The 27,283-nt window shown below is 39.6% G+C and overlaps 1 protein-coding gene across 2 annotated transcripts in view; it reads right to left on the bottom strand.

Annotated features, from left to right (window-relative positions):
* MAPKAP1 (MAPK associated protein 1) overlaps positions 1–25,094 on the bottom strand; it is a 343,015-nt gene extending 317,921 nt beyond the window's left edge. The window contains exons 1-2 of one of the 2 annotated variants that reach the window (XM_036751106.1): positions 24,815–25,029; positions 11,442–11,543 (exon numbers count right to left, since the gene is read on the bottom strand). The gene's annotated coding sequence lies outside the window, so the exon portion shown is untranslated. Of the gene's footprint in view, positions 1–11,441; positions 11,544–24,814 lie in introns of both variants that reach the window. The other variant, XM_036751105.1, reaches the window with a different exon arrangement.
* Positions 25,095–27,283: the final 2,189 nt, after the last annotated feature.

Genomic DNA, 27,283 nt, shown 5'->3' on the forward strand with positions numbered 1-27,283 from the left:
TTAGAGAATTTTAAAGATTCAACAATATTAATTAAAATAATTCATAACTTCAGCAAAGTAAAAGAATATAAAATGAAACCTCCAAAATCATCCATTTTTTCCTGTAAATTGCTAATAAAACTCAGCAGAAAAAAGACATTTTACTCAGAAAAAAAAGCAAAATATAAAAAATAACAGGGAAATACAGTCTATCAAGTTTGAAGGCTTACATAGTTTCTCACTAAATAAAACTACAAAACCCTCTTTAACAGAAGTAAAAGACATAATCAGAGACATTCTCAGTTAGTAGTCTGGGCCATACTAATAAAATAAAAATGAGGCGGCTATCTAAATTAACTTACAAATTTGGTTATTTAACCTCAAAAATGGGGCATATACTTGAACTACTAGACAAAATAACAACAAAATTCATCTGTAAGTCAAGAATCTCAAGAAAGATAATGAAAATAGTAATTACAACAGGGGCCCCAACATTATTACACCTCAAACTATACTATAAAATAGTAATCATCAAAAGTATTTGGTAGTTTCAAATACTCAAATGCATCTGTGACCTCACTGATTCAGGAATTGCCCTGAACAATACAAATAGCAATCTATCCATGCCTATATGGCTCTACCTCCTGTTCTCCCACAAGTTTTGAGACAGTGGGTCCATCCAATGAAAAAAAGACCTTCACTTTCTCCCAATATTTTAAGGGTATCAGTGGAGCACTCTGGCCATCCACCTATCATTCCTCACTCTCAAAACATGATGAGCCCACATTCTCTAATATACCACCCACTGATGACATTCTTTACTCCTGTTCTTCAGAGTTGCTCCATGGTTCTAGGCTGCAGCCTATCCATATACCTTTATGCTACCCTCTGTAAGATTCTCCTTTAATTCTCTGTAAGCAGTGGTGTTCCAGGTCTTGCTGCTATGCAGCAATATGGCAAAAATGTATTGAAAATATGGGTCTCTGATGTTTTAGGAAGCTTATGGGTCAGTAAAAGTATTCTGCAATTTCCCAAAAGCAATCTAGCTCATTACCTTCTGATTTTCAACTCTGGGCCCAGTTCAATCAATTTAGCACTATCTGTCCCAGATACACAAACTGTTCGACAAATCCTATATTTAGTACTGTCTATCCCAGATACACAGACTGTTGGACAAGCCCTAAAGGAGTTCTTAACCTTTTTTTCCTGTCACAGACCCTTTCTCAGAATGTCTTTAAAAGAATAAAATATAAATGACTAAAAAGGAAAACAATCATAGGGAAATATAGTTAACATAAAAAAATTTTATGTTTAATGGACTGCTGCTCCACAGGGTGTACATTCAGGTGCATGTTGAAATCTGGGTAACTAATTTGGCCTTTCCTGTGTGGAGAGGCCAAACTCCTTTATGTGATTATGGCTCTCTTTTAGAAGGCTCTACAATACCCTGGCGACTTGATGTAATCATTACATCATTTACAAACAGTAGGTTTCTAAGGAAACTCACAAGGAACACTTTCTCACCTATACTCTATCTCATCCATCACAATGGTTAATACTAATGATAAACGCACATTTCCTTGTTTTATGTCTCATCTGATGTTTATTATCAGAGGGTCAATGAACAGGGTTATGTCTGTTGTTACACCTTTCAAGGAATTTTAAATGATTTTGTTATATGAATGAAATATTGCTGTAAAAGTTCTATAAGGCAGCAATTTGATATTCCAGGTCGAATGTTTTTTGCAATCACCAAAAAATAAGCACAATGGGATCTTATATCTTATGCATCCTTCAGTCAGTTGTGAAATGGTAACAATTCACTGTTGAACATAATTTGTGAAATCTTGTTTTTTTCTTATTGTCTTCATTCGAATGCCCTCAATTCATGTAAAATTTCATAAAATTTTGCTTAGAAAGAGAAACAGGCATACAGAGCAGTAGTTGTTTTCTTGGTCACCATTTTTCAGAATCAATAAGATTCAAAGGTTTTTTTTATACTTTCGTATCTTTCTCTCCTTTCTCTAAGTCAGTCCTTTAATATCCTCACAATTGTATCCCCTCTAATATGGATCTCTTCTTGATCCAAGATGGGAAAAGCTGCTGGATTGACTCAATCCAGTAACTTTTCCCATCTTTGATCTCTTTCGTGTCATTTCTACTTATGTAAGCATCTCAGTGACTATGACATAAGGGTTCAATTGTGGTGGTTCTATTATCCTTGATGGAGAAAATAGTGTGTGGCAATAATTTTTGTAAATCTTTTCCCTTTTTCTTCTATATGTAGTCTTGTTTCCATTTTCTTCCTCGAATGTCCTTGGAAAGATCTTTTTCAGTTGGATAATTTGCCAGATTTTCTTAAGACTACTTTTGCTCTCCACTCTATGGGTGAATACTGTTCATAAAGATGAGTTTTTTTAATGCACTATTTCCTTTGGCAACCATCTGTCTCCATTTGCCAAGTCAAACATTTGCTGACTAAGGTGCTTTCTGAGTTCCTTTGGCATCCTCACTCTAACAAATAATTTACAATGGTTTAAATACTGGATGAAATTATATGTCACTGTCAATGCTACTTCTGTTGTCCATTTCCCTTTTTCTTTTTCATTAGATTGTTAAATAACCTCATTACTGTTTTTTTTTCCACTTTTTTTTTTAAAGAAATTCTGATTCTAGCTCTGACACGTCTGTGGTCTGACTGTGCACAGACAACTGACTCAAGGATTATCTGCATGTGTATGTCTTTTCCTATATGTTAAAATGAAGTCAATTTTGTGATGTTGTTTTGGTATGTGCCATTTTCAGCACCTACCAATTCTTTTTTGTGAAGAAAGTGTTCACTGTTTAAAAGTATGTGGTTTTTATATAATCTATAAATCTTAGGTCCCTCCAGTTTCTCTCTCCTAAAGCATACTTTCTCACAGACTTCTTCCCATCCTCACCATCTCCCAGTTTTACACTGACATCACCAAATATAAAAATGAATGTAGACTTATCTGGAGAGTCTTATCAAAACAACACAATGCAATGCTGGGGAGATTACTGAAAAACAGGTACTGCTTCACTGCTGATGAAGCTGCAACTTGAAGAATCTTTATGAAGAATGATATGGAATATGCAGTAAAAGTTATGAAAATAATAATCCCCTGTGACACAACAGTTCTATTGTGGGGAACATACCTTGAAAGCACTATCAAAAACAAAAAAGGGCTATTGCTTTAAAGATTTTCATAGCACCATTAGATATAACTGAAAAAACCTATTAATACCCTAAATATCTAACAGATAAATGGTTAAACTTCAACACAATAATATAATAGAATATTATAATACAATTAAGATAAGTATATTATAATGCAATGAAGATAAAAAAGAAATCTAGAAAGACACCAAAATACTGCAAAGTATAAAAAAGTAGAACTAAAAGAATAGTGTATACACTAACTAGGACTGTTAGTCCTTGTTAATGAAAATGAATTGACAAAGAATTCTGATGTAGACTTGTAGTGACTAAATAGTTATTATTATACTTTATGTACTGAAAATAATCTAAATGTAAAGACACTGAGCAAGTTTAGTTATTGGCATTGCTATTCAATGTTAAGTTTTGACAAAACACTTAAAAAATAAACTTCTTCCCAGTATTTTTTTCTTTTTCAAATGCCTTGTTCAAATCTGGATAAATTATATAGCATTCTTCTGATCTACCAACTTACTACTCTGGAAAAAAGGAAACAAAGCTAATCTAGCCTAACCTGTTCCTACTGAAAGCATGCTGGCTCTTTCTAGGTGATTCCTCTGTGGATGCTCATTAACCACCCCTTTAATAACGCATACTAGATTTTATCAAGAACCAAAGTCACTGGCCTCTACAGACTCCATTCTTTTCTTTTTTGAAAATCAGGACATTTGCCTTTCTCCAAACTTGCAGCATCACTCTGATCCTCCATGATCTTTAGAAATCACTGACATGATCAACAATCAACCAATCAATCAATAAACATTTTTTAAGCACCTATTATGTGCCAGACACTGTGCTAACCAGCTAGGCTAGGGATACCAAAAGAGGCAAAAGACAGTCCCTGTCCCCAAGGAGTTTACACCTAATGAGGGAAACAGCATGCAAACAAATATATACAAAGCAAGCTATATACAGGATAAATAGAAAATAATCAACAAAAGGAAGGCACTGGAATTAAGAAGAATTAGGGAAAGGCTTCAGTAGAGGGTGGAATTTTAGTTGGGACTTAAAGGAAGCCAGGAAGGTCAGTAGACAAAGCAGAAGAGGCAGAGCATTCCAGGGATGGGAGGTAGACAAACAAAATGCCCAAAGTGGAGAGATGGAATATCTGATTCGTGAAACAGCCAAGAGACTAGTATCTTTAGATCAAATGTTGGGGAGTAAGGTTACCTGATACAAAGCTGAAATTGAAAGAACTAAGCAACAGACTAGGGGGGAAAGGGAGTGTTGGCAAAACATAGTGAGGAATCCAGGATGACTCCTGGTTTGTGAACCTGAGAGACTGGAGGGATAGCATGCTCTCTACAGTAATAGGGAAGGTATGGGGCAGGGAGAGAGTTTAGGGTGGAAAGATAATGAGCTCAGTGTTGGACATATTGAGTATCCAGTTCCAGAAGTCCAAAAGACAGTTGGAGACTTGAGATTTGAAGTCAGCAGAGGGTGGAGCAGGATAGGCAGATTTGAGAATCACCCACATTTCTCTGGGAGCTGATGAGATCACCAAGTAAAGTAGTATAGAGGGAAAAGAGAATAGGGGAACAGGGCCCAAGAGAGATCCCTTAGGGACACGTATAGTTAGAGGGCACGATCTAGAAGAGGTTCCAGCAAAGGGAGAAAGAGCAGGCAGATAGGCATTGAGGGGGATGGGTAGGAGCATCAGCCTGCCAGTATCGATCCTTACAATAAAGCAAACCTCTGAGATGGTGTTTAGCAGAGACTGGAGTAATGGGTGAGAAGGAAGGCATTTCGGGCATGAGTCAAGTTAACAAAAAATTATTAAGTACCTACTATGTGCCAGGCAATGTATTAATACTAAGCACAGGGGATGAAAAGCAAAAAAAGTGTTTCTGTGTTTCTACCCTCAAGGAGCTCACAACCTTAAGGGGGGGGGGGGGGGAGGAAGGGAAGGACAACAAGTAAGCAACTATACTGAAATAAAATATAGACAGGATAAATTGGAGATAATCAACAGAGGGAAGGCACTAGCATTAAGGGGGCTTGGGAAAGGCTTCTTTTAAGAGAAGGAGGAGGCAGAGATGAGGGAAAAGAGAGTTCTAAGCCAGGAACTCTCTGCAGCATTCTCTTTCACTGGAGCACAGTCAGTGAAAAGGCCAAGAGTTTAGAAATGGAGGACTGTGTATAAAAAACAGTAAGGCCAAAATCACTGTATCACAGAGTACTTGAGGGAAGAGAAAAGTATAAAATGTAAGAAGAGTGGAAAGACTGGAAGGATTCAGGCCATGAAGGGTTTAAAATGCTAAACAAGATACTATATGTGATCCTGTAGATGACAGGGAACAACTTGGGGGGAGGGTGTTGGGGGGAAGGTGGAGATAAGATGTGTGACAAGATTAGATTTATACTTTAGCAAGATCAATTTGACAGATGAGTGAAAGACTGACTGGGGTGGAGAGAGACTTAAGGCAAGGAGACCAATGAGAAGGCTATTGAAATAGTATAGGTATAAGGTAATGAGGGTCTGCACTAGAGTGGTAGCAGTGTCAGAAGAGACATTAGAAAGATAGGAACAATAGGATTTGGCAACTAATTTGATAGGAGAAGTGAGAAAGAGTGGGGAGTCCATGAAATTAGGTTGCAAAACTGGATAACAGAAAGGACAGTGGTGCCCTCAACAGTAACAGCAAAGTAAAGAAGAAGAGATGGTTTGGGGGAAACAATAAGGAGCTTAGTTTTAGACATTTTGAGCTTAAGATGTCTACAGAATATCCAGTTCAAGATATTTAATACAGTTGGCAGATGTAAAACTAGAGGTCAGGAGAGAGGTTAGGGCAGGAAAAAGAGATCTAATAATCATCTGCGGAGAGATGTTAATTTAATCCATGGGAGCTGAGGAGATCACTAAGTGTAGCATACAGGGAGAAGAGGGCCCAGGACAGAGCCTTGGGGGACACTCACCTCGATGAAGATCCAGCAAAGGAGAAGGCAGACAGGTAGCAAGAGAATAAGTAGAGAGTAATATGACAAAAACCTAGAGAAGCAGTATCAGGTAATCAGCAGTGTCTAGAGCTATAGCGACGTCAAGAAGAATGAAGACTGAGAAAAGATCAATAGATCTGGCAACTAAGAGATCACTGGTAACTTCAGGATGAGCGGTTTGAGTTGGATGATGAGGCTGGAAGCCAGACTGCAAAGAGTTAAGGAAAGACTAAAGAGAAAAGAAATAAAGTCACCAATTACAGCAATTTCAAAGAGTTTAGACATGAAAAGGAAGAGAAAATAGGGTGAGAACTAGTGGGGGAGACAGTGGCAGTAAGAAAGTACCAGTAGAGAGACAGAATATTAATGAGAGAAGGGATGACGGGGGGGGGGGGGGGGGGGGGGGGGGGGGGGGGGGAATCTGCTGCAGAAGAGCGAATAGAACGGGATCACTTACACATGTAAAGATTATGGTGGAAGGCGTAAGGAAGACGACGAACAAAGACAATGTAATGGTAAAGCACAGTATATGCAAAAGAAATGTGTCCTTCACTGACAAAGCCTTTGAGAACCTAGGATTCACTTTCATAATATGAAGTGTTTGCCCAGGTATTTTGTGGAATAGTCACTGTATATTATAGAATGTCTCAACAGTTTTCATATCCCCTCGGATACTTCTAATCTACACTACTCACAGAATCACAGAATCTTATAACACTTACAGTCCCTTCCAATAACAAAGCAGGAATCCTCTTTACAATATCCCTGACTAGAAATCTTTTAGTCACTGTTTGAAGATCTCCACCAAAAGGGAAACCAACAGCCCCAATGAGCCACTGTTAGGGTTTCCTAACCTAAATCTACCTTTCCACAACTTCTGGCATTGCTTCTAATTCTGCCCTGAAGCCAAGGAAAGTCTACCGTATTTCCCCATGTATGAGACGCACTGCCCCCCCCCTTTTTTTTTCCGAAAAACGTAGGGTCTAAAAACTGGGTACGTCTCATACAGTGGTTGTATATTTTTTTACTTGCATTTCCCGCTTTTTTGAGCTTGTTTTTGCACTCATTGTAGATTTTTTTACTTGCATTTCCTGCTTTTTCACGCTTGTTGTCTTTGCACTCATTGTTTCACATTTGTTACTGGTATTTTAGGTTACATTTTGCCATGTTCTGCCCAGAAATGGCTCAGAAAAGATTTTCATATAGTGCTGAATTAAAGTTAAAAGTGATCCAGTTTGCAAAAGCGAATGGAAATCATGCTGCTGAACGCAAGTTTGGTCCTCCTCCAACTGAGAAAACAACCTGAGACTGGCTATGGGAAGAAGAAACCCTACTGAAAACAGCTCGGCCATGAGAGGCAAGTGAGCAAAATGGCCTGATTTAGAGAGGGAATTGAAGATATGGATTGAAGAGCAAAGGGTAATTGAAATTCCTATGTCCACAAATATGGTCCAGCATGAGGCAAGAAGAATTGCTGATGAAAAAGAAGTTACTGATTTCAAAGGAGGACACAATTGGTGCTTCAGGTTCAGGAAACGGAATGGACTAAGCATGCATACATGCACCAGACTTGCCCAAAAGATGCCTGAAAGCTATGAGGAGATGAATAAAACTTGAGTTCAATAACTTTATGTAATACATTTTTTTTTCAAATTTCGGGCCCCCAAATTAAGGTGCATCTTATACATGGGAGCATCTCTCACGCATGGAGAAATACAGTAATTCCCTTTCCAAATGATAGCTGCCTTCAATATTTAAAAGGCAGTTCTCTGAGTCTTCTCTTTTCTAAGTAAAAACATTTCCACCTTCTTCAAGTGTCCTTCATATGACATAATCTCTATTCCCCTCTCCATCCTAGTTATTGCCCTCTTTGGGAAACGGTAGAGCATATTAGTGACCTTCTTCTGACCCTCAGAACTGAATACAGGCACTCCTGATGTCATCTGACCATGGCAAAGGACTGAAGATTCAGCCTCTCTTAATGCAGCGCAAGACAATGTTAGTTTTTGTGACTGTCATGTCACAATATTGGCCTATAAGGAGTTCGCCATCCACCAAAATTTCTAGACTTTTGTACAAACTGCTGTCTATTCACATTTCCCCCAACTGACTCTTTAAATATAAGTCTGTTGTTCAGTCGTGTCCAATTCTTTGTGGCCCAAGTGGGGTTTCCCTGGCAAAGATACTAGAGTGGTTTGCCATTTCCTCCTCCAGCTCATTTTACAGATGAGGAAACTGGGGCAAATGGGGTTAAGTGACTTGCCCAGGGTCACACAGCTACCAAGTGTCTGAGGCCACATTTGAATTCAGGAAGAGAAATCTTCCTGACTCTAGGCCTAGCACTCTATCCACTGCACCACCTAGCTGCCCAAATACAAGTCTAAGAACTCAGTTATCTTCAATAAATTTCCTCTTCAGATTTGGGTCACTAAGTTGGTTAACCACACTTTAAAAAAAATTATCCCATCATCCACCATGTTAACTGTGACTCTCAGTTTCGTATCATCTGCAAAGCTGACAAGAATGCCATCTATGCCACTGTTCAAAGCAATTCAAATCCTAACTAAAATGTCAGCCACCAGAGGGTCATGGACAGCCCCACGGTATATTGCTTTAGAGAAATACCTCCAAGTTGACAGTGAATCATCATGACTACTTTTTGTGTCTGATCATGCGACTTGTTCCAAATCTACATAACTAAATGCTATCATTTGTCCCATACTTCTCCATCATCTCCACAAGTATAGCATGAGACTGTCAAATGCTGAAATCTATATATAGTCTGTGTGGGGCAATCCCCTGATCCAACCGGGCTAGCAGTTCTGGCATTAAAAATAAGTTAGTCTGGCAAGACCTGTTCTTGAACATGTTGGCTCTTCATGACTGTCATTTCCCTTTCTAAATGATCACAAGTCATCCCTAGAATTTTGTCAGGAATTACCAAATTCATTCACCTAGAGCTTAAAGCGCCACACTGCCTTTTATTAAAAACAATGGCATATTTGCTCTTCTCTAGCGGCGTGACAATTCTACTCTAAAATGTTTCATTGACAGTGACTCAGCAATCACATCGGTCAGTTCTTCTCACACTGAACAGTTTTTCTAGATGTGGTAAGGATGTCAAATTAAGTCAATAAGCATTTATTAAGCACCTACTATGTGCCAGGCACTGTGCTAGACACTGGGGATAAAAAAAAAAAGGCAAGAATCCAGTCTTTGCCTGCAAGAAATTCATATTCTAATAGGGGAGACAAACAACTAAGTATATACAGAGTAGGTGAAAAGCAATCTGAGAGAACAATAGAGAATATTTTTTAATGCATCTTATCTTTCCCTCTCCTCCATTCAATTATAAGCTTCTCAGGGCAGTGTGGACTCCACTGGATTAAGTCAAAAGATCTGAAATAAAATCCTGTGATAAAAAATTGATAGGAAAACCTCAAAAAAGTTATCATGTGTGGATATACATGACAACAATAAACATATGTAAGACATACATGATGCAAATAAATGATGAATTCCCCCCCCCAAAAAAAAGAAAGAAAAAGAAAGAAAATTTTGGCTTACCACTCACTACCTGGGTGCTCTTGGTCAAGTTACATACTTTCTGGGCATTAGTTTCCTCATCCGTAAAAGGAGGTTGACCTAAATGATTTCTAAGGTAATTCCAATTCTAATATGATATGATCTTAGAATTTTCTCTTATTTCACCTGGTTTTCCCTTGAGGAACAAAGCATTTTGCATATCACAGGCATTTAATAAACACTGTACAACTGAACTGAAAGTGGGTACTAATGTTTCTAGGCTGGACAACAGGAAAAGTTGCTAATATCATTAACCAAAATAAAAGTCCAGAAGACCATCTAGTTTTGAAGGGAAGCTCAGTACTGAACATGCAGAATTTGAAGTGCTAGGGCAATACCCGGGTAGGAATGTCCCACAGGTGACTGGAAATGTCAAACTGGAAATTGGAAATGTCAAAATGTCAGGAATGTTGTAGAGTTCATGTAACCAAGCAAAGAGTAGGATGGGATTACCTTTAAGATCCTTTCCAGCTCTCAGATTCTAGGTAATGAGTAAAGATAGATCTAAATCTGAATATAATTATGTTCTTTCACAAAATTTAAGTATATAGTGAAAGACTTTCATTATTACTAATATAACTAACTTAGAGAAATAAACACTAAGACCATTATTAGTATTACTAATGGCTGATATTAACAATTCACATTTATATGGTCCTACTGGATTGAAAAAACATGGGCCATATGCACTCACAACAGCAACTCATTCTCACCATGTTCTCTGGCTAGTACACATCGCTGTACCACATACAATTAGGGATTTAATAAGTGCTTCTTAATGAAGACAACTAATACAGAAAAGATACCTAAGACTTTATCTACCACACCATTGTGTGAAGGGCCATTCTGGCAGTCAGAAAACTGGATTTTAACACTGGACAGCAATGTTTTATTTATGCAGGCTGCCAGGTGGCTGAATGGATAGAGTGCTTGGCCTGGAGTCAGGAAGACCTGAGTTCCAATCCTGCATCAGCCACTTACTAGTAGTATAACCCTGGGCAAGTCATTTAACCTCTTTGTGCCTCAATTTTCTCATCTGTTAAATCAGGGGTTTGGACTTGATGGCCTCTACAATCTTTCCAATTCTAAATCTATGATTCTACAATACGGGTATTTTTAAAAAGCAAACACAGAGAATACTGAATTACTGAAAAGATGGGTTACATTCATGCCACCCTTAAAAAGAAAAAAATGTTGTAGAGACCCTACTACAAAATGATTACGGTGGCCCAAAGGCTCACAACTGGCATGTAACTGGAATCATTTGCCATTCCAAACTCCTGAAAAGTTTGTAACTGCCTGATGTTTTTGTCTCTCCCGCTATTAGTAAAATCCCTCAAAATAGTAGCCATTTAATAGAGGTTTGCAGAATTTGATTTGATTATACAGAGTTATTAAGCAAAACCATCATCAAGCAGCCAAAAGATAAAACATAAAGGTATGAAGCATAAGCTTTTAGAATATAAATTAGATAGAAGCCTAGATTCATTCTGAACTTGTTAGCTTATATTTAATATTTAAGACATTTAAAATATTTACATATTTATATTAGTTTCCCCTTTTTTGAATATATCAAAATATCGAGCTAGGAGCTTGTAATTTAACCCCTCCATGCCTTAGGGAAAGACTCACAGTATCCAAAACCATTCTTTCATTCCCTAGTGGCCAACCATATAGTGATGAGTCTCTTAGCACTTACTTGGATTGGTCTTCCTATGAGAAAAACACAGTCAGTTCCTAGCCAACTCCCAAAGACTTTCCAGCTCAGTAGGACCTGCAGAATACATTGGACATCACAGACCTGGGGAAGACACATTTGAGGCAGTGTCACAACCATGCCACAAATGAGGCTTCTCAGGGAAGGCCTCTACAGAACATTTATAAGTCTGAAGTAACAAACATCAGCATATAACAAAACTAAAAAGTTACCATGAGATTTCATTAATATATGGAACTCCTGATAAGGAAATTCCCTTTAACCAGTACTTGCTCTGTGCTTGTTCTAACTTAAGAGTCTTAAGAGTTTTGAGGCACTAAAAGGTGCTAATGTGACTTGCCCAAGGCCATGCAAGCCAAGTTTGCCAGAAGCAAGACTTGAACCCAGATCTTCCTGACTACAGCCTGACACTCTATCCACTATCCCATGCTGTCTACCATTATTTTTATATATCATTAAATCCTTAATTATTATTTATCACACATAATTGCCCACATTTTGTTAGAACATAACATTTTGCAATTTTTTTTTAACAACACCCCTGTGAGGTTTGGAACACAAGGATTATTGTATCCATATTGCAGAACAGAATAAGGAGACTGAAAAGTGAGGTGATTTGCCCAAGGCCACACAGCTATTAATTGCTGGAATCAAAACTTGAACCCAGATCTTCTGGCTGCCAAGTCCAAAGGATGTTTTCACTCTGTCACAACATTTTACAGCTCAACCTAAGTCTAACCTTTTGCAGCTATTTAAATAAATTCTCATTTCTAAACTAGCACCTAGCACAGTGCCTTGTATACAGTAGGTACCTAAAGAATATTTTTTAACTTAAGGTCTACCTAATGGGATTGTCCCCATGAAAACCTCCTAGGTAGTTTAGTGAAAGAACTATCATCCCTACTTTACGAATAAGGAAAATGAAATTCCCAGAAAGGAGAAGTACTGAGCTCCAACTCTCAAAGTCCCACACACCAGCTAATGATAATAGCAGCAGTAGTAGTAGTAGTAGCAGTAGTAACAGCAATACCAGCTCCCATTTCTATATGTTTTAAGGGTTTACAAAGGACTTTACTCAATGATTCTGTGAAGTAGAGAGGGGATTGGCTTCCAACTATGGTTTTGTTCTCGATGATAATGAGAATACATGTTACACCAACTGCCTGGCTTTTATTGCCATTTGGGGATGAGGCCACCCCCCTAATTCTGCCCATTTTTTTAAGGTGGAAGCATCAATGCAATAATCAAGCCTTCATTATCTTATAAACAAACTGCTTCTCTGGAAAGCTGGCTTACCCCAGACCGGAATCTTCTGCAAATAAATAAGTCCAAAAGATGCAGAGATTATAAATTAGAACCCACAAAAATCTGTATGTAGCCTCATGCCGACAAAGAGCATTCTATCAATATAGTGAAATGCTAATCTCCTAATTAACAACCTAATTAGGTAATTATGGCTTTGCAGAGGGATGCCGAAATGAAATATGACAACATGGTCACCTCCTTATATGACACCTGTGGGCCTTTTCAGCTGTCACGGCAAAGAGTGCAATATCAATTTGAACAGATGACAAAGTGCTGTCATTTTTCATTCTGATAATATACAGAAGGCTTTGGACAGAGGCTGTTTGCAAAAGAAGCATCTTGCCAGATATTTTCCTAATCTAAATAGGCTCAAACACTTCGTTAAATTTTTACAATACAAGGCTATGTTGTCTTTTTTTTTAGACCTATGTACACGAGAATTATAATGAACTTAGTAGGCATATAAAAATAACATTATCTCGCCATTTCGGGCTGACTGTACATGCTGGAACCATTGCTATCTTAATAATGAAGCACATACTAATTAAGGAGAGAATAAAAAGGGAAAAGTAACAATTCATAGTGGCATTTTAATAGTCATGCTTTTACTAATCAGTTACCAAAAAAAGAAATTAATATTCACAAACATTCTTTATTCTTTAATATTCACCTCTTTAAAAAAAAGCCAAAAGGCAATTGGAATTAGCATCACTTGCCATATTCAATATCACTTAAAAATGTCAAACTGAGGCATTCCCATCTATGTTTTCTTCATATTCCCACAACAGCTTGGTGGAAGGTATGAGGAACCGAATTTGAATCCTAGCTCTTGATAATTACTACCCAACATATATGTTAAGCAAGTCACTTCTTTTATCTGATCCTCAATTTCCTCATTTTAAAATGAGGGTGTTGAACTGAATGGCCTCTAACGTCCACTATGCCACACACCTGACTAACTAGTTTCACAAACACATAGCACTTGGCAAAGTGTTATTATGAGGGAACTTACTACCATGATCACCAATCTTTCCATAGTTTTAGCATTTATTATGCTTTTATCACAGTGCCAAGCACTGTGTTAATTACTAAGGATACATATACAAAAACAAAATGATTCCTGCCATTACATTCTAATAGGAGGAGATAACACATACAGGACAGTGGTGGCCAGGGAAAAGTATATGATCTGAGAGGCTACAGGGATGGTGAGAATAGAGAACCCAGTGATATGCTCTTTCCAGATACAATAATAGTGTTTATATGATTATAACAAGAGGTGGAATGCAGGGGTAGGGGAAAAAATGGCCATAATGAAGCTAAGGACACAGAGCCCCAAGAAGTACAGAGCTAAGTGATTTAGCATCTCATGAGAACAATCTCTGGTATTCTGGTTTGGAAGATGGGGCAAGAAGGTGAAAAATGGCCAAGATGAAGATAAAGACATAGGATTCCAGGGAGTATGAAGTTGAGTATCTGATCTCCTCCCAGGCATGGGCAAAGTGGTGGTCATACAGGTCTATAATAACAGTATAGACAGCAGGAGGGAAATGAAAGGATGGAATTCAAAGAACTTGGTAACAGACTGAATATAAGAGGTGAGGGTGAGGGGCCAATGGCAGCCCCAAGATTTTGAATATAGGGGAATTGAATATTTGGTGGTACCACAAAACAGAAATATTGAGACTGGCTTAAACAACAGAAGCCCATTCCCTCCAAGAACTTTCTACCTATTCTTCTGACAGTACTTCCTTTTAAATACTGTACTTTTGAATGTGATCATGGAACAGAAACAGTCTCTTTTTTAAATGTTTTATACAATCAGTCCATTTTCTCTACATCAACAATAAAAGTATATCCATAAAGGGATATTCAGGTCTGTATGGTGTAAACCTAGCACTACACAGAGTTACAGATAAATGTAACATAATAGCCAATCTATATGGCAAGCAATCACTGTAATTTAATTCCAATGGCTTTCTACCACCTTGTACTGTTTCCAGATTTTGTGTTTTGTTTTTAAGGCATTCCCCCCATTTTTCTCCCTTTCAATTACTGAAAATGGTTTTCATCTTCTGGTCCAAATTTTTTGCGTTTCCTATATTAAATCTATTTTCCCTCATATATCTAGGCTGCTGCCAACTTGGGTTAATAAATTTTAAATGACTACTCAGGATTTATTCCTTTCATTTTTATATTCAATAGCATTTCCTTATAAAACAGAGTATGAATGAAAGCTAGTAGCTAGGGGGCCAATATTTCTTCAATTTGCTCTTTGTGGCAGGCTGGTATTAAAATAAAAATAAATTAAGTTCTTGGGTGGGGAAATCCCTGACTGTATTTCTGTCTCAGTGCTGGGTGTCTCCACTCTCCTTTTCAATCCTGAATGTTTATCTTCAACAAAACATCATGCATTTTCAGAGTTACTTGCACATCGAGGTCTTCCCCAAGAGGCTAAAATGAACAAATACAGATACATGGGAAACTGAAATGACCCCTCACAAATAACTACACACTCTGATCAATTGGGAAGAGTTTGGTGCTCCATTCAAGCAACAAGGAAGACTCTGCCGCTAAGGAGCTGTGAGCAAGACCTGGGAGGTTTGTTGACTAGCAAACTCAATGTGTCTAGTGTCACACTACAGTAAAAAGGTTAGAGCCATTTTCAATGATATGGATAAAAGCTTCAGGTCGATAATTCAAGGGCAATTCCAGTGCCCTCTACCTAGTCAGACCCCATTGGAAGTATTTTGTTCTATCAGAGCACCACGTTTTAAGAAGAATATTGACAAGCTGAAACACGTCTAGAGGAGGGAGCTAGACCTCATTCCATAGAGACAATCAGTTGAAGGAACTAGGGATCTCTAGCTTAAAGAGAAGTATCCCAGAATCTAAGAGTTGAAAGAAGCCTCAGAGGCCATCTATCTCAACCCAGACCTGACCAAGAATGCTTTTTTGCAAAATCCCCACACCTTATCATCCCACCTCTGATTTCAGACCTCCAATGAAAGAGAAGCCTCCACCTCCACAGGCAAGCCATTTCATTTTGGGACAACTCTGATTATGAAGAAGCTTTTCCTTATTCCAAGCCTAAATCGATCTCCCTGTAATTTTCACCCAATACTCCTACATCTGTCTCCTGGGGACAAAGAAAACAAGTATAATCCCTCTCTGACATGGAAGTCCTTCAAATACTTGGAAGAAAACGATCTAGTACTCTAAAGTAAATTTTCTCTTCTGCAGCCTAAACACTCTAATTTTCATCAACCAATCTTCTCATGAAATAGCTCTATCACCATTCAGGTCACTGTCTTCTGGATGCAGCTCCCCTGATCTATGTTCTTCCTAAAATGTGGTGCCTAAAACTAAACACAGAATTCCACTAGAGACTAACCATGGCAGACTTATCTCCATTCTGGACCCAGAATTTCCAGTTGCCCAGTGTCTGGGTTTTGTTTTGGTTTTTTTTGCCTGTCAGGCCACATTGTTGACTCACATGAGCTTGCTGTCCCCTACAACCCCCAGCTCTCTTTCACAGGAACTATCCTCATCTGTATTTGGGAAGTTGACTATTCAAACCCAAGTACAGATTTTGGGGGCCTACGATAGCTATTTTCAACTGTAGAAGCACCATCAGGTAGAAAAGCAATTATATTCATATTGCTTGGTCCCAGAGCATAAATTTCAGATCAGGAGCCAGAAAAGAAGACAAGAAGCAGATGGATGCTGGTGGTGGGAGTAGTGGTAGTGGAGGTAAAGGTCTTTTACTATACTCAATTGGAGGAGACAGAAGATAATCACTTGTCAGGAATGTCAAAGAACAGGGGTTCTCCACTACCCCATAAGAAGTCTGCAGACAAATTTCAAGGGGTCCATGAACTTGTATAGGAAAAAAAACTACATCTTTATTTTTATTAACTTCTCACTGAAATTTAGCATTTCCTTCAGTTATTTTAAAACATTCTGAAAAGGGGTACATAGGCTTCACCAGACTGCTAAAATGGTCTGTGACACACACAAAAAAGTTTAAGACCTGGCATGGAGAGAATTCTTGTTTATGTTAGGGAATTCTCTCTAACTCTAATATTCCAGAATCCTCTGACCTTAACGAACTGATAACCTCTCTGTGCCTTGGGGTATCTATAAAATAAGAGCTAATAAATACCTAGCCAACTTACTAGGCTTTATAAAAATCAAATGAGCTAAATAATGTGACAGCGCACAAATTTAAATTATCTCCTTTCCTTTCACCCAAAACAGCTACACACCAAATCCACATTGTAAACCACACTTGCAAAGCAGAACAAGATCCCCTTCACTTTTGACCTTTTCTCTGTAACATTTAAGATACTACAAGCATCTCCTCTTCACTTCTTCCTCTGTTGCCACTCTAATGGAAGTTCTTATAACTGTCAATGACTACTCTATTAGCTGCCTAACCAGTCTTCCTGCCACCATGCTTTCACCACTTCAGTCTTCAAACAGCTGCCAAAAGAATCTTCCTAATGCATATACAGGACTATGTCACACTGCTACTAAAAAACTTTCAATGGCTCTGTCCTGACCCAAGAATAAAATATCAACACCTTATCCTGGCACTTAAAGGCGCCCACAATCTGTCTCCAACCTACTTTTCCAATCAATCTATGTGACCTTGGGCAAATCATTTAACCTCTCAGTAATAAGGGCAATTCTCTAACTCTTTAAGTTGACAGAAAGACCAAACTTGCATTGTTAGAAGGAGCTTCCTTAACCAAGATTTCCCTAAATTAGGAAATCACAGGCCCCATCCTTATTTCCACATTATCTTTTTAACACACTCTATTTTCCAACCAAACTGGAGGACTGGTTGTTCTGTTCACAGGTCCAATTGTTAAGTCTCTCTTGCATATCCCAATAGGGGGTCTGCAATGCCTGCAATATGCTCCCTTTACACCTCCCCCTTCTCTAGACTTCCCTGGTACTCCTAACTAAAAATGATCTTTCCTTTCTCATACTTTGTCTAAACTTCTCTTTTTTCCCTTATAATATAATAGCTTATGTTAAATCCTCCCAAATTCATTGTGAACTCACCAAGGGCAGAGACAGTATCATTTTTTCATCTTTGTACTCTTGCCAGCCAATGCTGGACTTGTAGAAAAGTGCTTAATAAAAATTTCTGAAGGTGAATAATCAGGAAATATGAATCATAAAAATATCGCACCTTTATAGTTAGGATGCACTTTACATTATCTCACTTGAGGCTCATCTATGAAGCAGGCAATGTTGGTATTACTATTCTCAATTTACAGATAAGAACACTGTGGTTCAGAGGGGTGAAGAAGTGTGCTCAACATCACACAGCCAGAAAATTACAATCAGGCCATCAACTATCCCTGAATCTTCTGCTCTTTCCATTTCACCATGCAAACCTCCTGATTCATTAAAACTATACAGGTGCTCAAAAATAATTAAGCGAATAAATTTTTTTTTACTACCGCATTAGTAGAAGGCTAATTTTCCTTCCTAATAGCAAAATACTCAAATTTCTGATGCTGGTTAGAACATCTCAAAAACTTCCAAATTTATTTAAGACACAAGGTAACTTCTTAAATATTTTCCCCCTCCCTCAAATGTAATGACTTTGTGCCAGGGTTTCATTTCATAATTTTGCTTTCATAGTTTGGGAAAAGCACTGGACAAGAAGTTCAGTAAGCCTGGATTCAAGTTCCAGCTTTTATAATAATAAGCTCTGCGACTTTAGACAACTTTACTTCCACTCTCTGGGCCCGTTTCCTCATATGTAAAGAGAGCAGATGTTACATGTTCTAAGGTTTATCAAGATCTGACATTCTATGATATCATTAAGTTTAACAAGCAGAACTGTGTAGCAGTATAAGAATACTCAGACTTTCTGTCAATAGTTAACATATAAAACTGCACTGCAAACTTAGTATTATCTTAAAGTATTTGTCCAGTACTGAAAAAATATCTCCACCTTGTTTAAAAGAAAAAAAACCTATTCTATCCTTCGAAATGCCTCACTCAGGAACAATCTATTTCAAAATATATTTCCTAACGTTAAATGAGAAGTGATCTCTCCCTAATACAAACTAACAGAGCACCTTGTTCATTCTTCTCTAACAGACTTGCCAAACTCTTTCATATTATGTTTATCTGCACACCCATCATATCATCTGCTAGATGGCAAGTTTCTTAAGGGCAGACACAGGAATTTAACAATCACATGAATTGAAATATACCATCTGGTGCACATTTTGCTGCCATGCTTGCCCTCAATGCTGGTGCTACCCCTCTACCTACAGAACCTCCAGCAACCATCCTGCCACCTAACTACCTTCCTGACAGGCCACTGCTTATACGACACCTCCACCACGCCCTCCACCTCTTGCTCTGAGAACAATGTTCAGTCATTTCAGTCATGCCCAATTCTTCATGACCCCATTTGCGGGTTTTCTTGGCAAAGATATTGAAGTGGTTTACCATTTGTTTTCTGAGAACAGTATATACTATCAAACAACATTAACACCATTTCTAGAAAGGAAACATCAACAATCAACTGCCCTATAGCTCCACTGACCATTCCTGACTTCGCCATCCCCAAATCACTATTCCTCCTTGAGCGTAGCGCCTTGGCACACTGAAAGTGCTTAATAAATGCTTTATCATTTACTCATTCATTCATTGCTACATATCTGCTGGTGAATGGAGGGCCCCAAAGATATCTATGCATTTAAAATATGAAGGATTAGGGATCAGGACTGTGGAATATCTCCCTAGCTAGACACTGAAGACTCCACAATCTAGTCTCTAACACCTCCTCCAAACCAATTTCCCATTACTACTTTAGAGGAATCCTTCACCAGCTAGACTGGTCTAGTCACTGTTCCTTAAACATGCCAATTATCATTCCCATCTTTGCTTGCACAATCCTCCCTACTTGAAAAGCCTTCTCTCCTCTGGCTGCATTATTTAATTCCTTAAAAGTACTATTCTTAAGTCTATCTCCTGCAGGAAGCTTTCCCTGATTCCTTCATAAAATAGAACATGTTATCTTGTATGTTTTATGTAAACAGCATGGTATAATAGAAAGATCATTAGGCTTAAGAGTCATAAGCACATGGGTTTGAATTCCACTTATTACATTAGCAGTGAACCCTTGGGCCACCTCTATGAACCTCAGCAGTTTCATCATCTATAAAATTGGGATAATATGTATATTTCATTCTTAAAATTAAAACCATTTGTCCAGAACTCTCTCTTCTCCCTTCCATTTCACATGCCTCTGACATCACCCTCCCCTATCTCCTTCCCTCCAGCTTCTAATGATGAGGCAGCTCTTCTGCTTGCCAAGGCCAACTCTACCTAAACCTTTTGATCCCATATTCCCCTGTCTTGTCCAGTTTCCCCCCACAATCATCCCCATTGTTTCTGATCTCCAAAGTCTCCCTATATCTTGATTCCTTCTTTGCACAGTGCGTGACTCACAGTGCTTAATAAATGCTTGAAGCCTTGTTTATCCTGCCTTCCAACATGATCATGTCTTCCCATTCATTAGGAAATCCTCATGAAATTCTACCTTGGCTGCAATTTCCCTCTAAACCCATTTCTTTTTTAAAGTATCTTATTACTATCAAGTGTATAACCATCCTTCCAGCCACACAAGTTCACAACCTAATTGACCTGATCACTTTTTACATGGACTATAGCAAAAGCCTTCTAACTGGAATCCCTACTTTAAGTCTCTCTCCACTCCAATCCACTCTCCACAAATCTGTCAAAGAGATTTTCCTAAGTCATAGGTCAAACCATGTTACTCTTCTCCTCATTAAACTCCAATGACTCTCTATTATCCCTAGAATCAAATACAAACTCTGCTCTTTGGCATTTAGAGTTCTCTACAACTGGTCCCCTTTCACTCTTTCTGGTATTTTTTAACACATTATTTCTCTCCATATATTGTATGGTCCAGCCACAATGGCCTAATTGTTCCTCACACAAAACGCTCCATCTTCCCTCTCAGTACCTTTTCAATGGCTGTTCCCCATTCCTGGAATGCCTTCCCTCTTCACCTCTGCCTTGGGGAATCCCTGGCTTCCTCTCAGACAATTCAACAAAGCACTACTCTTACAGGCCTCCCTTCCACCTACTCTATTTGTTGTGTATGTATACAGGGCACTCCAAAAGTCTTACTTAAAACTTACAATTTGAAGGTGTTAAAGAGAGGCAGGTAGGCGGTACAATGGATACAGAGGCTGGCCTAGGTTGGTCAGGAAGACTTGAGTTCAATCTGTTCTCAGATACATACTAGGTATGTGATCCTGGGCAAGTGACTTAACCTCTGTTTTCCTCAACTGTAAAATGGGAATAATAATAGAACTTACTCCCAGGATTGTTGTGAGGATCAAAGGAAATATCAGTAAAGTACCTAGCATAGTATTTGGCATGTATTAGGCACTTAATAAATGCCTGTTTCTCTCTCCTTAAAGCTTAAATCTGAATACTAAAATTTTGGGGGATACCATGTGTGCATGTGCATGTGTGTGTGTGTATGTATTTTCTTTAATACTGCATTAAAATTTAAGCTCCTTAATCACAGGATTTGTATCCCAGCCCTTAGTGCAGTGATGGGTACGCAGTAAGTGCTTAATAAAAGCTTACTGAGTGACTGATTAGTAACTGACTCAGGTTTGATGTGAAGAGCAAATGTATATGTATAAAGTGCTCTGCCATTCTTAAAGCACAACATAAATGTTAGCTATTATTAGGCATCATTCCATAAATATGAATCGGCTCAGCAACTAGACTGTCAGCCCTCTAAAGAAAGGAGCCATCTTAATACCCCAATGCCTAGCACAGAGCCTTGGAAAGTGGAAGCTCAATAAATGTTTGTGGATGACAATGATAAATACCTCCCCATAAACTACTCAGGCTCATTGTGAGGGTATGGACTTCAGTGGCATTTTTGCCACTGTGAAACAATACTTGTCACTGATGTGTAGAAAAGACTCTGAGAAAGAGTTAGAAGGGACCTTAGAAAACAATGTTAGCACACAGCAAACAGAATGTAGAGACCTTACGGACAACATACAATGTTATCAATTTAGGTATGTGGGAACTGAAGGTAGGTAATGTGACTTGCCTAAGAACACACAGTCAGCCTGTGGCAAAACTGGGACTCAAATCAGGTCTCCAAGTCCTTGGCAATTTCTGTCAGAATACTCTCACTCTTCCCTACTTGCTCTTTCCTTAAGACTTAAAAATAATAATAGCTCCCAGTTGCATAGCACTTTAGGATAACAAAGGGCATGCACAAAGAAAGACCTACAGGGCAGGCTGTATACATATTTTCCCCCATTTTACAGATGAACTGTTTAAAGAAAACTGTAGCTTAAAGAATTGATTTTAAAAGACTTCACACAGCTGGTAATGTGGGCATGAGTGTATAATCCCTACCACACATACTTGATGACTAAAATCTAGTAGATATTGATGGTGTAGGTTTCATTCTGTGGGTGTGCAAACGTCTGCAACAGATCTGCTTTCTAAATTTGTTAGTATTTAGAAAGCTGTTGGGGGAGGGGGAGGGAAGGGAATATCACCTAAAGAGTGAAAACTAAACAGGATGAACGAAAACTGTTTGAAGTACAACAAATTAAAATCATTATTTACTCTGAAGCTTTACCCAATAAGCACAAGAAAACAGGGAGTCAGCTCCCTCTAAAAAGTCTTACGGTCATCTTAAATTGCTTTTCACTGGCAAGTTGGCCAACAGGTGATGACTGGCAAAATAACCCACGAAAACTATCTTCCGAAGTATGGAAAGCTTGTATGTGGAGTTAGTAGAGGAAGCATTCAGATGAAATCATGGAGCAATGAAGTAAATTACTGCTTGGCCACAGAAATACAGGATGTCCCAAGTCTGCACTAAGACTTTTGGGACATCCTGTATACATACCAAACATTAAGTTCTAAGGACCCTCTCGGCTCTAACATTACACATTATGAAGTGCCTTGCTAGTCTAACAAGCTATGGTACCTTCCAATTTCCATTCAACAAATGTTTATTGTGCATCTACATGCAAGGTACTGTGTAAGCACTTGTAATATTACACTAAGAAGTTCCTGACGTCAAGGATTTTTCATTCCATGGGAAAGAAACACAGTGATTTAAAGTTATGCAAAACACTTTGCATATACTAAATACAAAGTATTTTAAAGTAACAAAAAGTATGACAAAGTAATGTAATTTCCAGAAGATAGCACTAACAAGAAAGAAGATTAGGAAAGGCAGATAGAGGTAGTATCTGAACTATGTTTTGAAGGAAGCTAGGGACTGTGGAAGGCTAAGGTAAGAGAGAGCCTGTTCCAGAGAGAGATATGGATGGCTTCTGCAAAGACCAAACACCTGAGGTGAGAGAAAAAAGTCAAACACAAGGAACAGTTTGCTAGCAGGCTGGCTTGATTGGAATAGAGTGTGTGTAAAGTGGAATAAAAGAAGGTGAATGGGAGCCAAATTAGTTTTGCCTCTACAATGATGCTCTTCCCTGCGCTAACCCAGTCTGTGACACAACTGTAAGACATCTTAAACTCAACTGAATTCACTGTCTTTTCCAAAAACACTCCCCTCTTCTGAACCTCCCTTTTACTATAAAAAGCATCTTCCCAGTTATCCAGACTCAAAACCTAATTGTCATCCTCAAATCCTCACTCTCCTCCCCTCCTATTCCCAGCCTCCAACTCCTTTCCATTCTACCCTCTTTGCATTTGTCCTATATGCCTTCTTTTCTCTTCTGACTATCACCAACCAGGTGGCAATCCTCATCCTAGCCTGGACTACTTTAATAGCTTTCTAGTCTATCTCCTTGGCTGAAATCTTTCCCCACTCCAGTCCATCCTTCATTCAACCATCAAACTGATCTTCCTAAGCAAGGCTCAGGTCTGACTATGTCACCCTCCCTACTCAAGAAACTCTTATGGCTCCCTATTACTTCCAGAATAAAATAGAAAATCCTGTTTAGCTTCTAAAGCTCTTTACAACTTAGCTCCTTCCTACCTTTCCATTCTTCTTACACTTTACCCGCCTCTCCCCACATATTCTAAAATCCAACGCTGCCTGGCCTTTGTGTTTCCTCTCACAAGACAATCCATCTCCAACTCCACGTATCTTCACTGGCTGTCCCCCATGTCTGGAACTCTCCTCTCTCCCTTGTCATCTCTGCTTCCCGGCTTCACAGTAGTTATGGGTTAAGGCCCTCCCACTTTGTGCAAAATGCCTTTCCCAGTCCTCAATCTTAGAGCGTTGCTTCCCCTATTATTTCCAATTTACCCTGCATCTATCTTGAATGTGCATGGCCGTTTGTACGTTGTCTTCCCCATTAAGAGGTAAGCTCTAAGAGGTCAGGGATTACTGTTGCATTTCTTTGTACCCTCGGCGCTTGGCACAGTGATTGGCACTTAGGAAGGGCTCAATAAATGCTTGTTGACTTGACGGTCAAGTTGCTGGGATACAGTGAGATATGCTGGCCTGCATTCGCCATCTTTCTACTTCCACCCATTAGTGGGTTTATCCACATCCCCCCAAAAGTCCAAAGTGGCACCTTCTCTGTGCCAGACGCTGTGCTAAGCGCTTTTTACACACAGTATCGTTTGATCCTCACAACAACGTTGCCAGGTAGGTACTATTATTGTCCCCATTTTACAGATGAGTAAACTGAGGCAGAGGTTAAGTGGAGGCCGCTGTCCAGTACCCCAGAGGCCACCACCACACGCCTGCGGAAGGGAGGAGGCTCCAAGAACTTCTGGGGGTCGGAGGGAGCGGGGGTGACACTGTAGGTAACCCTGGTCACTCCTCCCCATGGACAGGAAGGACCGGGCACCCACGCCAGGCCGGGCCCACCCCCGAGCCGGCCGCTCCCAAAGGAAGGCGAGGACGCCAGGGTCCTCACACCGCCCCCCCCCCCCCCACCGCCCGCCCATGGGGAGGAGGGCCATGGCACCAGTCCCGTCCCCGGATGGGCCCGCGGCTCCCTCGGCACCTCCACACTTACAGGAATCCTCGGGGCGGGGGCGCCGGGGGGGGGGTGGGAGGAGGGTCGGTATCTGGGCCGGTGCCCTCCTCCCAGGACCGGTTCCGCTCCACTTTCCGGGGCTCTCCCCCTGCCCCGAGCCAGGCTCGGACCGACCCCGCAGCCCCCGCAGCCTGAGCCACGGCTCAGAAGCTCAGGCACAGCGCCGTGCCCCGGAACCGCATCCCTGGCTTCCCTGTGCCACCCCGAACCCGACCCCGGTTCACCCCAGGCGGCTACACCGGAAGTCACTCTGAGGTCTGTAGTGCGCAAGCTCCAGCAGCGAAGGCTGAAAGCGGTTCCTTCCTCTAGCTGTGCCTCAGACCGGCACATGGGCTCTGCGCATGCGCCACTGACCAGGGCCGCTTCTGTCTGAGTTTCCTTGTTGTTTCAGGTCGGACAGGTGGCATTTGAACAAGAGGTCGCGGTATCACAGATTTAGATCTAGAAGAGACTTTAAAAACCATCTAATCCAAATTTACTCATTTTAAAACGAGGAAACTGAGGCCCCGGAAGGGTCGAACAAACTATACCTGTTACACAAGGGTTTTGTCTGTTGCAGCAGTTCTTAAACTTCTGGGTCTTTTGATGACCTACCGCTTTGCAGTCTTAAGAAGTATGCAGCATCTCAGACAGCTTTTATATGGGTTAAATCATTATTTATTGCATTAGAAATTAAAACTAATACGTTTTAGAAAAAAACTATTGATTTTAAAGTAACAAATCCATTAGGTTAACATTATTCTTGAAAATCACTCTTTTCCAAAACAAAAAAAATTAGAAGTGGCATTGCTTCAGATATTTTAGCAAATCTTTTTAAAGTCTGCCTTACTAGAAAACAGCTAGACTCATATAGGCTGCATTCAATATGTTGCTTTGGTTGAAATGTATGGAGAAATCCAGCCTCACACAAATATGTATTTGGAAAAGGTAGGAGTATTTTGATAGGTAAATAATATCTTAGTATTATTGTGAAAATAGTTTTGACCTTGCAGACCCTTCACCCCTGGACACACTGTGAAAACCCCTGGTATACTGTACGCTCAACGTCATACATGTAGTTAAGTGGCTGAGCATGAGAGTCCAAGTCCTCTGATTTCAGAGCTAGAATTCCTAACACAGGTGCCTTGATTGCAGACAGGGAACAGACTTAAGTTTTGTCTCCCCTGTTAGATTGTGAGCCTGTTGAAGGTAGGAATTGTTTTTACCTTTCTTTGTAGTCCCAGTGTTTGGCACAGTGCCTGGTATATATGGGCAATTAATATGAATGCTTCTTGACTTGACTTCTCTTCCCCTTCCTAAGTTTCAAAGTATCTAAAACTGAAATGATACTTTGTTGTTGTTATTCATGTCATACTCTTCATGGCCCCATTTAGGGTTTCCTTGGCAAAGATGCTGGAGTGCTTTGCCGTTTCCTTCTCCAGCTCATTTTACAGATGAGGAAATGGAGGCAAACAGGGTTAAGTGACTTGCCCACAGTCACACAAACTAGCAAGTGTCTGAAGTCAAATTTGAACTCAGGAAAGTAACTCTTCCTAACTCCAAGCCTAGCACTCTATCCACTGTGCCGCCTAGTTGCCCAGAACAGACTTAGAAGTTGAAGTTATCTATTTCAAACTATGTTCTGCCTTCGGCTCACTACCTCCCTGGGATTGGTAAATCACTTAACCTCCCTGTGCCTATCTTTCCTCTTATAAAAGGAGGAGGTTAAATTAGATAGCTATTGAGGTCCCTTACAGCTCTAGATTAATTATCCTCTTACTGAATAAGAACATAGGTTCAGAAGGTAGAAACACCTTGCCAAAGATCATACAGCTAGTAAGTAGCTTGGGAAGCTTAGGTCTCCTGATTCCTGACTCCAAGTTGAGTATTCTGTGGTTAATGGTTGTGTTTTGAGAAAATTTTAATCCCTGACTCAAGATCAATTTGCTAGGGGTTGTTCTGACTTGAATAGACTTGAATATGTGGCCTGGCCCTATGTATTGCACAGTGCTGTACTCCCACATGTAGTATGGGGATGTCATTGTGTGGTTCAAAGGGAAGCAGAATAGACATCTCTATCCTCTTCTGCCCAACTCTTCTCCAAAGGAAACTTTAATTCCTTCCGGAAGGGGAAACAGGAACTTGAGGCCCGCAGGGCACACTGCTCTCCTCAGAGAGCCCGGACTAGAATAATATCTATCTGTTCCCTTAATATTGTTAGTCTAAGAAGGATAAGGTTGTAAGGTTCAAGCTAACTTCTGATCCCTGATACTTATGAAGAAGAAGCAAGACCCCAGACTTTCTATCCAAGGTTTGACTCATTTCCCACCAGATACCAATTCCTCAGTGAACACACATAGCACTTATCCAAGAAAAACTATTTATCCAAATCGGTAGCAAAATAGAAATCAGAGAAGATATATGTAGGAGACTATATACCATAAAATAAAGAGTAAAGGAGCTCTCCCA

Source organism: Trichosurus vulpecula, chromosome 3 (assembly GCF_011100635.1).
Source record: "Trichosurus vulpecula isolate mTriVul1 chromosome 3, mTriVul1.pri, whole genome shotgun sequence".
NCBI classification, from domain to species: domain Eukaryota; kingdom Metazoa; phylum Chordata; class Mammalia; order Diprotodontia; family Phalangeridae; genus Trichosurus; species Trichosurus vulpecula.